This window comes from Neodiprion pinetum, chromosome 3 (genome assembly GCF_021155775.2).
Source record: "Neodiprion pinetum isolate iyNeoPine1 chromosome 3, iyNeoPine1.2, whole genome shotgun sequence".
Taxonomy (NCBI): Eukaryota; Metazoa; Arthropoda; class Insecta; order Hymenoptera; family Diprionidae; genus Neodiprion; species Neodiprion pinetum.
In genome coordinates this window covers 8016674-8032267 of record NC_060234.1, presented here as the reverse complement: position 1 = coordinate 8032267, position 15594 = coordinate 8016674, and positions in this window count along the sequence as shown.

Below are 15594 nucleotides of genomic sequence, written 5' to 3'. Positions count from 1 at the left end.
TAAAGATAGCACTGCTGCAATAACCCATAAAACCAGAGACTGCAAAACCTTCAAAACCGTGAATACTAATTATTCAGCATGAACTATACCTTCCTCCGTAACGCCGTATTGTAGGCAACACGCGCAACGTTTTGAAGGCAATGCAGATCTCCAATGTGGAGCCATACAGAGCTTCATCTAGAGAACACATTAGGAAACTTACCGACGAAACGATTGAAAGTAAATCAACTCGCGCTAAACTCAAAGATGCATTCGTGGCAACGCCCAATGACAGGCAACCAACAAATATAAAGAAAACGTTCTAGAAGCTTCCAAGCCGATTTATATCAATATAAGAATTAATAATTACAGAAGAGAATTATATACAAAAAGCACACATGTAAACCTGCTCTAAAACTATGGATTATCAAATTGTTAAATACCCTAAATCTGTTAAGATAGTTATAACACAAACACCTAAGAATATTTGCAGCAGCGCGATTCTAATAATGTTAAGCAAATAGCAACTATGTTTCATAAACAATCGCTATTGTACTCCAGGTGAATAACGACAGTAATCGATTATAATACATATGTAATTTTATATAGATACACGCTATAAAACTAACAAACGACGGGTAACCAATATGACATATGGACTTTGTAACGAGCAAGATAGTAAAAATATTAAGAAGTAAACAGGAACTAGAATTAAGCGCATCGTGACCCTGAAAATGCACACGGCACTAACATAAAACATGAGTCACCACTAGCGCATACGCACTGCGATGACCACATATTAGGAAATAGCTGCCGAAAGCACAAGACGGGGGCAGAAGCTCAGTAGCCGAGGGGCCAAGGGGGGCTTGCGCCTCAACAACAAAGTTCACGCAGAATGGAAAATTACAGAACAAAGTCCCCGCACCTACACCGCCGCACCAGTGCAGCGTTATACCATATGTAAAAACTTACAATATGGTAATAGCTAATGAATCAAGATCACAGGCGTGCATGCGGCGAAGATGTCGTGTCCTAATTAGAATTCCTAGAAAAAGGGGGAGGTGCGCAAAGGTGACAAAAAATCTAAAGAGGGGGATCGTTCTACGCAACGATCGACCCTTATAAAAACGGCGACCGATCACCCGATCGTCCTCTTGGTTTCTACCACCGGGTTCGTCATCTTGCTCCGGTACAGTCTCGCGGTAAAATCCTTTTGCCTTTTGCATTTATACTTTTCATACAACGTTACTCTGCCCAAAAGTCCAGCGAGCTTTCAGCTCCATTTTGTCATATTAAGTTTAAGATCTTACACTGTGTAACTCCGTTTTTGTGACTTGAAATATTAAACTTATAAAATAAATCGAAGTTAATCAAAGTATTCAAATATATTAGAGTCAGTTATTCCGTTAAATCCTCCCACCAATATACGCTGCAACTCATCACATCCAGAATATTCTCAAGAGGTAAGCCAATTAATTAAATCTTTTATCCAATAATTACTCCTTCTTCGGTTCGTTCGATTAGAGCGACAGAATGCCCGTTGTCCGGTGTATTTCAATACTGGATCGGTAATTGGTGACCCAAACTACTGATGTGAGTCTAGCTGTAGCTGTGTGAATGTTTCCAGTGTCTAGCATCTGGAAATTTCCACCAGGTACCGTTCCGACGTCACACCAGTGTATATATATATATCAGTGGAAGACACCACTAGCTAGGGACGGGCGACATCAGTTCGATATTACATATATCGATATCGTTAATTCGATATACCAAAATATCGAATCGAATTATAGGTCATGGTCTATCAGCGTATATCGATATTTTTTCATCGATATTTTCTTCGATATTCTTTTTTTTTTTATAATACGCAGAACGGATGGAGAGATAATACAGCAGAAAAAGGAGAACAGTGTGCCTCGTGGTCGGTTCGTCGGTCGGAGTCGCCATTGCGTGAGAGACACTTGACTCTCTCCGCAACGCAACAAAACTTATTTCACGGAAAGCTTCCCTCCGTATAGATTTTATAGTAAGAACATTTTAAATATAAAAAAATATACTTAGATATATAAATCGCTGGAGAGAACCAAGACGAAGGATAAGGACAACATAACCTCAAAAAATTAGAGCACGTTATACTGTTTTGCGCTGAATGCGCGCATAAGCGAGTTTCGGTACACGGTCTTAGTTTTATTCCACCAAGGCGTTTTCGAGAAAAATACGTCAAAATTTCTTCGGAGTTTTGTTCACCTAGCTAAACCCTCTGTATCGGTCTTGTACGAACCGCATTGCATCAGCTCTCTCGCACTCTAGCTTTTTATCGTGCGTAGTGAGCCTCGCCTTGATGAAAAAATGTTTTGTTTCGATCTCAAGGAGAAGTGACCCAAGATGGCCCTTTTGAAATTTAAAGTTCGGCGTCATTTCACACAAGATGGCAAAGTGGCACAGCGTCAACACTGTCTGCAAGTCATTGTTTCGAACAGTTGCACAACAAGTATGTGGAGAAATTATGTGGAAAAAATATACGATCGAGAGAAATCTCGCTAATGAATAGACTGAGCAATTATTCGATAAAAAAAATAATGATCTATTCATATTCTAAACTATAGCAGTATAAATTGCAAACGAATTTGATTGACATTGTGAGAATATGTCTTAATAGATGTATGTAATATTTTTCCATCTATATCCACGACTCAAAAAAATCGAAAGGATATTTCGAAATGGAAAAAAATGCCGAATAAAATAATACGATCGAGAGAAAGGGTGCTAATGAATAGAAATGTATATCCATTCAACAAGTATGATGACTAATTCGTCTTAGCAATCATTCGAAAGGGGAAAAAATGTTAAAAAAATGATGTATTTATATTCTAAAATATAGCAGTATAAATTGCGAACCGATAATTGGTGTATGTTGTAATTTTCCGTATATATCCGAGAGTCTAAAAATCGAAAGGAAACTTCAAGACTGTAAAAGAAACCCAGGTATGAAATACGATAGATATTATCACTAGTGAATAGAAATATTGTTTCTACAAGTAATACTGATTATTCTATGTACTTATTGAAACAAAAAAAAAATAAAACGGATAAAAATGTTATTTAGTTATCTTTGCAAATATTATAATGGCAATAGTAATGTTTTATTTATATTCCCATCGCATATTTTTTTTGTACAATTCCGATACGATATTTGTGATATCGATATTTTTGCACCAATATATCGGAACATCGTATAATAGCTTTGTGATAAATCGACATAAAAATATCGATATTTCGGCATTCGATACCCATCCCTACCACTAGCGGACGGTCCGAGCGAGAGGGGGGCCTACGTGTCACCCAAAACCAATAGAGGGGGAACTGGACATACGCATCGGGATCCATCCCCTGCGAAGCCAGACGGTTCAACCGCAGCGGACCGAAACGTCACTTCGCATTCAGTATTTGAACCGAACAGTCGCATTGGCTTCGCAGCTTAAGCGGTAGAATTCTTATCTATAAATATTATAATTTCTCTGAATCAAAAGGCTAGAAAACGAAAAAAAAGTTGAAGTGAACTCAGTGCACTCCTCTCACTCACCCATACTCATCCATTCCGTCGTAAATATGCCGAAAGCCAATTCTAAATCCACTCGACGTCGTCAATTGATCAGCATAAGACGCCGTCGCAACCGAGAGGCAGCAGAAGCCGCTCGCATCCGAGGCATCAAAAACCAGTTAGAGGTTAACAATCACATCCCGAGTCCTCGGGCGTATTCACCGCTTCCGGAACCCGAGGTGGAAGGACGGATCATCCGAAACAGCAGTCCAGAGCCGGGGGTAGAAACGAGCACCACTGATTAAAAGGTAAGCGCAAACGCAATATCATAAAGACGACAACCTCACCTCACGTCGCGGTCCTCCCTCTGATCGTATCAGTCCGTATCGGGAACCCGAGTCCCTTACCAAAAACAGTGCTTCGGTGATAGTCTGTAGATTTTTCGGTGTAAGCGATCTGCAAGAACAAATTGTTTTAGTTTTGTTTTTTTGTTGATGTTTTATTCCGGGACGTCAAAAGTGGTATATAAATACCATTTTAGCTCTAATCTCCAGTGTAGTTGTCAGGATGTCGTGTCCTTTACGTTCTTGATCCATCGTAGGGACTCGTGATCGGTGACTATAGTGTGAATGTCCTTTCGTATGAATAAGGTCGCAAATGTTTTATGGATCAAATGACGGCAACAAATTCTTTATCGAATACCGAGTAATCAACTTTCGTTTTTTTTCAGAATTCTGTATGCGTATGCCACTGGATGGTCAGTGCCGTTTTTTTTATAGTCAACTACAGAACCAGTTGCATATTTCGAAGCACTGGTAGTCAGAACGAAAGGTTCCAAAGTCGATCGCCGTTCATGTATGAGATTAAAACAATCACTCTTTATCCATAATCGAAACAGCTATCTTTCATCTATAAATAAAACAACCATCTCTCATCCATTATTAAAAGTAAGGGAGCATGTAACAGTTGAATTTAGCCGCCAAAGCAGCGACTACGGGACCCAGTGATAGGTAGGTCCGTAGGGAGGGGGGCTTTCACCTAAGCGGTGATACGACGGGTTAGCAATCGATCGAAAGGTGTAAGCGAGAGACGACGGGTTAGAGATTCGATCGAGAAGTGTAAGAGAGACGACGGGTTAGAATCGATCGAGAAGAGAAGCGGGAGACGACGGATGAGGGTTGATCGTCATGAGAGTGCACTCTAAAGAAAGAATAATAACGAACGAAGAAAGACAACCGACCAAAATGAAGTAAACGCATACGGATTCCCGATCCAGGAAGAACCCCCGATATATGACGGACGAGGGGATTCAATTCGGCCGGGCACGGAATTAGTGAGCGCAACCGAAGAAATGGGACTGGGATCTGAAGAATATCCTCAATGACGCTTATGATAAGTTTTTAGATATATTCTGACCTGTACGATTTTATTTGTAATTTTATGAGTGTGCCTTTTATGGAATCGTTGTCGTCCTAGATGTCCGCCGTCCCCATTTTATTTATACAGTTTATTTATTATTTTCGTTGATATTTATACGCTTCATTTATTCGGTTCTAATTTATAGACACATGTCATTAGGTCATACCAAACGTCCGGAATTTCGTTTTAAATAAAAACAATAAAAAACAATAAAAGTAAATTGATAACGGCATATTTTCGTTAATTGCGAGGGGCTCCGCAATTGGAGTGAATCCTAGTCTCAACAAACCGCGAACACGAAAAGACCGTTACAAGCATAATAAGGAGGCGCTTGTTCATAAACCAAGGCAGCTTTGGTATCACCTAAGTCCGTTTAGTCAATTGATTCAGGGTGTTTTTGGGTCGGAAAGACCGACCTTCCTCTTGTCCATCAGAGGTGGTCCTTTATATTATCTATATTTACCTTAATTTCAAGGGTTAAGGCAAAAGAACTTCACAATAGCGCGGTTTTCTCACCGGAAAAAACCTCAAGAAAACCGCACACGTTATATTTGGCGCCCAACGTGGGGCCTCCACTAGCCAATAAAAAGAAAATTCAAAGCAAAGTAGAGTCTTGATATAACAATTATTTCCGGAACTAGTCTCGTCCTGGAACATAGAGATCACTCATGTTATCATTCTTCAATCAGATTTGGATCATTTGTAGCTTACGGCCATTCGTGCCTGTTAAAATTTTGTCACCTAATATAACAATGGCGGACAGAGAAACAGGCGCGGTGTACACTCACAGACAACGGTAGACGTAATCGCTATGGAAAACGATACAGGATATGTTGAGGCCGAATCTCCGACCTTGGCACATCATAGTACACGTAACCAATTTAGCCCAGATAAGTATGATGATATATTAACGCGATTGTTAAACGCAATCAAAGAGAGCGAGGAAAGGCTCAGAGCTACTACCGCCGAAGACAGGGAAAGCGTGTCAAGAATAGGAAAAGACGTCCGTACTGTAAACAACAGGGTCGGAACAGGGATGGCGGATTGCACCAAGCAGATAGAAGATAGTAAAAGTACACTCAGACGACAACAAGTAGTCCAGTATAGAGTGATACGGGAAGAAATAAATCAGAGCCATGAGCACAGGTAGGAACGATTCACAGAACTAACTAACAGACACGATTAATTGAGGTTAGGGAAATGTAAACGAAAATCTCACGGATATACCTAGCGCAATTGCAAGGCATGCAAAGCTTCCTAGCTATGGGGGTAGGAATGACGAAAGACCGATGGGTTATATATTTGAAATGGAAGAATACTTTGAATTTACTAACATCGACAAAAATTCTGTCTTGTTCTTAATGAACCAAAGCCTTGTAAATGAGGCAAAAGATTGGTGAAATGCGCGGAAGCAAGTAATACGCACGTGGCGCGATTTTAAGGATAGGTTCGTAAGTCGATACTGGGGCGAAGATGCCCAAAGGGAAGTAACACGCGATTTAGAATCCGGATACTACGTACCAGAAACGCGTATCAGCTGGTCAGAGTACGCAAGCAGAAAATTCGCAGTCGCAACTGGTCTCATTCCGCAGATTCCCGAAACCGAAATCGTAAGGAAGCTAATCAGGCATATTAAGGATAGCACAGTTGAGGTGGCTGGATGCCGGAACATCCGTGACATAGACACCTTGTTGGGTTTCCTAGACGAAATGCAATCTGGGGGGAGATCAAATGCACAGCGACAATTCACGCAAAACGCGACGCGACAGAATAGCTCTCGAAGACCGATCGACAACACCAACATGGAGAGGTTAGAGCCAAATCAATTCCGAGGTAAATAAACCGACGGTACCGCAGCGTGAAGTAGACACGGCGGGATCAAACGACATAAGAAATCGGGCTAATCCGCTTGACCACGCCCTACGATTTATCTCAAATCTAGTGTTGATTAAAGGACCTGAATTAATTTGTTTCGATCCACAGTGGCAATCGACAACAAGCTTGAAACCAAGGCCACGTTTTTGAGTTTGTTGAAATTTTACTTTTTGTTTACAATTTCCGCAAATAAGAATGTCCGACAAAGCAGTGAATACTGTGAAAAATTCGATGATCCTATAACAATGTATAGGATTCACAACCACATTCTCAATAGTAGCAGTCGAAAGTTTTCTTTTGCTCGTACTTGCTCCACCTTCTTCACTGACACTCGACTCACTCTTGGTGTTTTGATTTCCATAAAATGATCTTTTACGTGGTCTACTTCGTCGTTCGTAAGATTCATGAGAACCTTTCGGATACGAGGACATTTTGAAAACTCTCGGTAAGAAAGCCGGAGCTCAACTAACCAGACTCGACGCTCTGTCGAAATATCGTAAACGTCCGAGAATGTTCTACCCAATGCCAAACAAGAACATCTGCTGAAACTCCCCTCTTTCTATTATTCAATAGCACAGCGGTATTGAGGCAGTTAGCTGGAAAAGAAGGGCCTGGGCGACCGCTCCGTTATAATTACCGTGCGCTTCTTCACAGAACCGACGGGCGGTCACTTAAGTGCTCATTGCATTCGAACTAATGGGAATTTTGCTTTGAAATTTTGACCACATATTCTTGAATAGTTATACTAACGATTCATGCAATAAAAAAAAGACGATTTTTCGATCGGTCTAAACTGGTTTCCTCCCTCAATTCCAGAGTCGAGATCGGTCCAAAATTGCTTATGTGTTTACGTTATTCAATGTTGTTCTCGCGAGGAACTGCTTAGTTGCGCGTTTAACACAATGTTGTGACCTTGAGGAGAGCCGATAATCCAGACTAGCGATCGACGAGATCCCAAACTCGTGGTAACTTCGATATTGCGATATGAGTCAACAGCCCTTTTCTTTCCTCAAAAGAGACGTTTTCCTCTAGTAGCCGAGATGCGGATAGCCAATTCACTGCTGGTTTCGAGAGCCAGTATGGTTCGAAGGTCCAAAGCTCCGAATTTCGGAGTTGAGCTGGAGATGCACCGCGAGACGCGTGATTGAAGAGGTTTTCGAAACCCGGGACGTGATGCCAACAAGTGCGCGCGAGTTCTTGGATTTCTGTGACGCGATTACGAACGAACTCTTTCCACCGTGATGGGTGACTATTGATTTGCGCGAGCACGACTGTGGAATCCGTGCACAGACAAACCGGGGTGTTTTCGAGGCTGAGAGTCGTTTTCACCTGACACATCAGCCTGACGAGAAGAATCGCAGCACAGAGTTTGAGGCGCGGAATTGTTACCTTCTTTAGCGGCGCTACTTTAGTTTTCACGCACACTAGTGAGACGCGCACTTCGTGAGTGTTATGTATGTTCACGCGTAGATCACTGTGCCTAATGCGCTTTGAGAAGCGTCCGCGAAACCGTGGATTTCCATACCGAGAGATGATGAACTTCACCCGATCGATCGTGGGATTGTGATAGAGGAGATACCTTCGAGTTTCTGTGGAATTTCGATCCATCGCAATAACAATGAATTGGAGAACGGCTCGACCCAGTCGAGACCGAGTGACCACAATTCCTGCATAACAATATTTGCTCTGATCGTGATTGCGGAGAGCCATCCGAGAGGATCGAAGAGTTCCGCGGTTTGAGAGAGGACTCTTCGTTTCGTGAACTTGTCTCGAGCTTGATGAGCTTGCGGAGACAACGCAAATGCGTCGATATCTGGTCTCCACGCGAGACCGAGAGCCCGAAAAAGAGAACTTTCATCGATATGCATTGCGATTTCTTGATTGTTCCGAGAAATGTCAACGAGAATTTGTGGATGGCTTTAACTACACTTTTGAAGTTCGAAGCCACCCGCTCTGATTGAGTTTGTTGATTTTCTCGCAACCTTGACGAACATCCTTTGCTCCGGAGAGGATGTCGTCGACATAAGTGTTGTCGAAAATGATGTGGCTTGCGAGTGGATTCTGCTTATCTTCATTCTGAACGAGTTGATGAATTACGCGAATTGCGAGACCACACGTTGCCGTAGTTAGTTGATAATCTTCGATGGGTAGCTCTGGTTCTTCGCTCCAAACGATTCGTGGCAGATCTTGGTCATCCTCGTGGACCAAAATTTATCGATACATTTGGTGTCTGATGAGAACACACAGGATATTGTCGCCAGCGTACGAGAACGTCCGCAAGATCAGTCTGCACGTTTGGACGAACGAGCAGATTGTCATTAAAAAGTGTCCCAGATCGGTTTTTTGGCTCATTGAATACGACACGTAACTTCGTTGTAGAACTGCTGTCGCGAACAACGCCGTGATGCGGAAGATAAAAAATGCGAGAACTGTCTTGAGGTGCACTGATAGCGCGACGAATGTGTCCGAGGTCACGATATTCACGAAAGAAGTTCGAGTAAGCTTCCTTGAGTTTCGTATCACTGCCGAGACGCTTCTGCATCCGAAGGAGCATTTGATGCGCGGGAAGTTGAGAGTTGCCGAGCTCTACCGGATTGTGTTCGAACGGTAGCTGAACTACGTAGCAGCCGGACGTGTTTCGCGAAACCGTTTCGCGGAAGTGTTGCTCACAACGCTTGTCTTCGGAAGTTAGTGCGAAAGGTTTCGATACTTCTTCCTGCTCCCAGAACTGCTGCAGTTTGTGATCGAGAGCATTGAAAGCCTTGGATTGCGCTATGAGGGAGGCTGGCTGTTTCCGACGTTATACAGCCTGAGAGGATCCATCCGAACTGAGTCTCTTGCGCGACTGTAGTTCCCGGTGTTCCTCTTCGAACGCCTTGCGCGATGATGTTGCTGTATATGTCAGCGCCGGGAATGAAGTTGATTTGACTGGGATGGGCGAAACTTGGACCCGCAAGTCCTCGCAGATGTGGCCAGTCTTCGACGAGAAGTCGAAACGAGGGTAGAAACGACGTGAGTCATGGAGAAGAACGAGCGCTTCTACTCCACATGAAAACGAGGTGTGAACACGAGATTGCAAATGCAGTCTCGCAATACCGCGAGTCACTGCAGATTGTTGAGCATCGACGCCGATGATCGGTATCGTTGCTTGATGTCGCGGTAATCGCAATTGTTGCGCTAGCGATTCCGTGACGAAGGTACTTTCGGATCCTTGATCGAGTAAAGAGCGAGCGATGATTCTTTCTCCAGTTTCCGGATTCGAGGCGATCAATTACATTGTGGCGAGATCTGGAGATCTGGAGAAGGACTGGAGATCGTTTAATCATCATAGGCTGAACTGCGTGGTTGCTCATCTGAGATGCGCTATTCGATCTGGGTGCGTGCTGAACTGCAGGTTGAGCTACTGCAGGTTGAGCTACTGCAGCCTGTTGGTGAGATGTGCCACTACTGGCAGATGCTGAGATTGAGGATGAATTTCGATGCAGCAAGGAGTGATGTCGACCGTTGCACACGCGACATGTCTTGTTGGATCAACAGTCCTTCTGCTGATGCAGACCGAGACAGTCGAAGCAGAGTTTCTTCGAATGAACTACTTCTCTTTTTTGATCCAGAGATTTATCGCAAAAGATCGAGCAGAATGCGATATAGTGATTGCCTTTGCAATAAGCACACCATTATTCTTTTCATTGCGCCGCATGTGACTTTGTCGGCTGAGGGATTGACCTTTTTTGCGACGAATGCGAGCATGCTTCATGGCTTTGAGCATGTGGATGCGACGGATGAGAAAAGCTTCAAGCTCCACGAACGTGGGAGGTTCGAGTGTCTCACACTTTTCCCCTATTCTTCGACGGATGCTGGCTCGAGCTTGCGAATCGTCATGTGCACGATGATGTGATCCCAATGATTCTCGAGACTGACGAAAAGTTCGAGCTCACCGAGAATTTTGCAGGTATTGCTGTGTAAGTTCCGAAGACGATTTTTTCGTGACACAAGGAATCGCGAAAAGTGTCGCGATGTGAGAATCCGTCAAAAGTCTCTTGTTTTCGTACCGTGATACGAGAGTTTCCCAGGTTCGACGGAAGTTTTCAATGTTAAGAGCGATGTTTTTGATGAGTTGTGACGGCTCACCGGTCAGACTTGTTTTGAGGTGGTGCAATTTTTCCACTTTTGAGAATTACGAATTTTCGCGAACGATTGATGTGAAGAAGTCGTGGAAAGACTTTCAGTCTGAGTAATTGTCCGAAAAAGTAGGCAATTCGATGCGTGGTAGCCGTTTTCATGTTCATACAGTTGTGAGTTGGGGGGTTGCAGCGATTGACGCGATCGGTGCAAACAGAGGCTTGAGAGATTCGAGTAGATCGAGCATCTCTCCCTTCGCATTCATGTATTGCTCTTTTCACTATCCGTAAGTCTTTCGCGAAATACGAAAGTCTTTTGATCACGTCGAGTTGACCACCTTTTGCTGCGATTCTAATTTGATCGACTTTCCCGTACATATCTTGGAACTTTAGCCAAGTTGAATTTAACGCATCGAGTCGCGATTGTACTTTCTCGAGGGTTGTTTTCGCTTCACCGAGCTTGCGCAAGTTTTCAAGCGCACGACAAATGCGCCAAAGAAGTTTGGATTGACGTTCAACGTATTCTTCGATCGTCATTTTGACAAACAAGGGAAGGTACACACTTCGACACACCAGTGTTTACATACAAGGTCTAGTTACGGTCACTGCAGAGGATACCGCACTTTTGGATTTAACGGACGCGAATGATTTTTGACGATAGTCTTAACTGATGGTGAGCTGTTCACTTTGATGGATGTGGATTTCCACGACTTGACGCATACGCGATAGTTCCGTTTCACTCACTGGCTAATTCGTTTCCCCGTAAATCGTGACGATTTTCAAGATTCGACTCGATTCGCGAATGATCCGGCTCGAAGGACCAAAAAATGTTTGGAGAGATAACAATAGAGACTGGACCATTGACGTGGGATCCGCAAATTAGTGATGAATGACTATAGCGAGGAAGCGGGATAATGATTGAAATAGATTATATTTGATTATCAATAAAGAATACCTTATTAGAGAAAGATACAAAGCGATACGATATGTATCGCTAGAGAACAGAATGACAACTGGGGATTTACAAAGCGAGAATACACATAGATTATACACAGACATGATTTGGCAACAGTAGATAATGGGACATCAGATACAGAGCTGATTTACTTTGAGTCGCTACACGAGCAAGCGGCTAGATTTGAGGTGGAGACGGGCAGGTAAACATTGGACGTGAGCCTGAGTACATATTTAAGGATGATTTTAAATAGCGAGTTATACGAGAATATCATGAGTACGAAATATTTTAGTTTCAGCTTATACATCGCTACTTTTTCGAAACAAGAGCCATTGACAAATTACTTTGAAGTACATTATACACTATTCTGCTTTCGACTTTAGATAGAATGTTATTGTCGGACTTGCCGTCAAATGTTGGGGATACATATTTTAGCTCCAATATTTTGAAAACAAAGTTTGAATCGTGAAATGTTACCTATTGGAAGGAAAACTAGTTACGGTTACTGCAGTTATAGTTTATAAATCTAATCAGAAAATTTAATTTCAACAATTGCAAATCTTGCAATTTTCGATCTACTGTATCTTCGAAAGGGTTGGACGAAAAAATTTGAAAAAAATCATGAAAGCTCTCTTTGTTATGTACTTTTCAATAAAATTTTTTTGTTATGTAGAGTTCAGACCCCCCAGCACAACTTCAGTCAATAATTGGTGGAATGACCTATATATATATATCTCAAAATAGAGTGACATTATCGAAAAAATAATTGTTTATTGAAGATTTACACACAAAAAAAAAGAAGAGAGAAAAAATATATATAGTAAAGGAAACTACAGAAAAGCAATATGGGCAATCGAATAAATTAACGGACGAAACTGGACAACACGAAGCTAAATCATACTCGAATCACTAGTGATAAGTTGATATTATACCTATATTTATATTACTTTTACACATATTATCCACATTGTATACAAACAATCACGATTTTACCATATACACGACAGGAAGTAATAGTTCAAATGATTTTGTCAGCTGGTTATACATTCTGTTTCCTTTCTTCTTGTACTTTTATTAAACATTGACACGGAGATGTGGTGAAGGCGATATACAAAATTATTTATTTGTATTGTAACGGAAGAAGGGCATTCCGTCACAATTGGCGCCCGAACAAAATAGAATCCAACTAGTAAAATGTTACGCATATTTGTTTCTGTATTTATCTATACATTAATAGATAAATAAAAGAATAACAATAATAACTTTTAACTGAACAGATATGCTGTATCTAAATAATAGTAGAATGTGTCTAGGTAATTCAAGAGATATTAATGCAATTTGATGTTCACCAGATTGAAGTTTCAAGTGACAGAAAAGTTAGTACACGAAAAGTCGTTCATACAAAATAAAAAATTCCGGATTCAATAAAACACACAAGTTCTGAAACAATAATTGGAGGAGATGCAAAAGAAAATACGAAAATTGACGCTTCACGTAGAAAGTAATTTAACTGGACAACATGCAAGTAATGTGACGAGTGACACCAGACCGATACAAGTTTTGATTAACACTTTTTCGATAGAAGTTAGTATACCGATTTTTCAAGGAGAAAAAGATGATAACCCATTAGATTTTTTACGAGACTTGAAAGATTATTTTAGACTTAAATTTATATCAGATGACTTAAAATCATCAGTTGTTGGAGCAGCAGTTAAAGGACGTGCAAAAGTATGGTTTGAAAATTAACGAAGTACATTTCAAAATTTAAATGCCTTTCAAGAACAATTTAAACAGCAATTTCATTCGGTCGATCAGCAAATAAAATTTAGAAGAAAATGGAATAATATTAGATACAGCTATCAAGATGGTTCCTTGCCAATAGATTTTGTGAAAAAATCTACCGAAGCTAAAATTATTACGAAGCATGCTGGTAAATGGGAAATGAATTCGATTATTATAGTCAAATGCCAATGGGTGTTAGAACAAAATTAGCTAGAATCAAAGAATCCGATTCTATATTGCAAACTTTATCTGATTTAAATTTAACTAACGAAGAAAAAGAATTAGAGAAAAAAAAACGGTAACCAGGTAAATTCTCAACAATCTTATAATGGTCAGCAGATGGACGTTAGATATAATCGAAAATAAAACAAAAACAGTCAACAGTATTATAATAGAAATAATAAAAATAACGGGTTGAACTTCACAATGTCCAATATTTACGTTCCACCACCTGGTTTTCCAACTCAGCAAACGGGCGACAGTAATCGTAATCAACAAACATCGCAGCGACTCCAAAATTTAAACTCGTAACCGACTCGATGGTTAGTGATCCGTGATCGGGCTCGGATTTTATGGATTTTGTACCGGATCTAGATATAAATATTTTGGAAGAAGAGGAACGTGATTCAGAGACTAAATATAACAAACAACTTTACAGTCCGTTAATTGGTTGCAAAATATACGAAAGAGTGGTTTCCGCTTGTGTAGACACAGGTAGTCAAGTGACACGTGTTTCACAGTATTTATATTTGCAATTTGAAAACAAATTCAATGCGTATGAACTACCAGTATCGAACACAAAAATTTTAGGTGCTATCGAAAAAAAAGAAACTAATATAGTAAAACAAATATTTCTCAACCTTCGTATACAGGATTTAGATACAGAAACAATTTTTTTAGTTTTGCCTCATGTGAATGTTGATATTATTTTAGGTGCGGATTGGCTTATTAAGGGATCGTCTCAGTGTGAAATTTTCAAAAAATTGTTTTTTTTTTTTTTTTGCATTATCGTCTAGTATACACTGTTCTAAACATTCTCTCAAATTTTTAAATCGAAATTCAAATTATTACGGTCGCTACAGCGTTTCTTGTAGAAAGGGAACGGGTTTTCTACCTGCGCGAGTACTAAGGTGCTTAGGTTCTATAACCTTGCAGAATAAACTGTGCAAGCATTTCAGTTCGTTTTTGACATCCACCACGGATAGACGTACGAGAGAAACCCCCAAGAAAAAAATCAAGACCTGGCATCGCCGATTGATCGTAAGTAAACGATTTATATAAACTTTTCCAACTTCAATCTTTAAACGCGTTTTTCTCAGAATGGTGTTTTTCAAAACGGTTTCCACTCTCAAAGGAAGAGTTTTAAAGATATCTAGTTCCAATTTCGGGAGAACATTTTAAACGTCATTCTTTATCGCGCTATGGAAGCTTTTTTTTTTTTTTGAAAACTTCCTATTTTTTTTACGAAAAACTGTCGAAAAAAAGGGCCACATTCGACACTTTTTGTTCAAACCGCCGCCATTTTGTCAAATTTGAAAAAAAAAAAACCCTCCATAGCGCGATAGCGACTTTCCTACAGATCAATAATCTTTTTGAAATTTTTTTTTCAGATCAAAATTGCGGCCGTCATCGTGGAAACCGTGCAGCACCTTTTTTTTCACGTGAAATTACAACAATTTATACAACAATGATGCACTCAATAAATAAACTTTAAAAAAATCATTTTGTATTCTTCATAAACGTATTTATTTATGAAAAAAAAACCGGATTGATTAGTTTATGTGAACATTAAAAAAAAAATTCGCGAAAATCAGTGATTTTTCGGAGTGTCACACTGAGACGATCCCTTAAAAACGACGTGGATATTAGTTATAGAAAACAAAAGATTGGTACCAAAGACAGATGGCTGGATTCAGGATATGTGT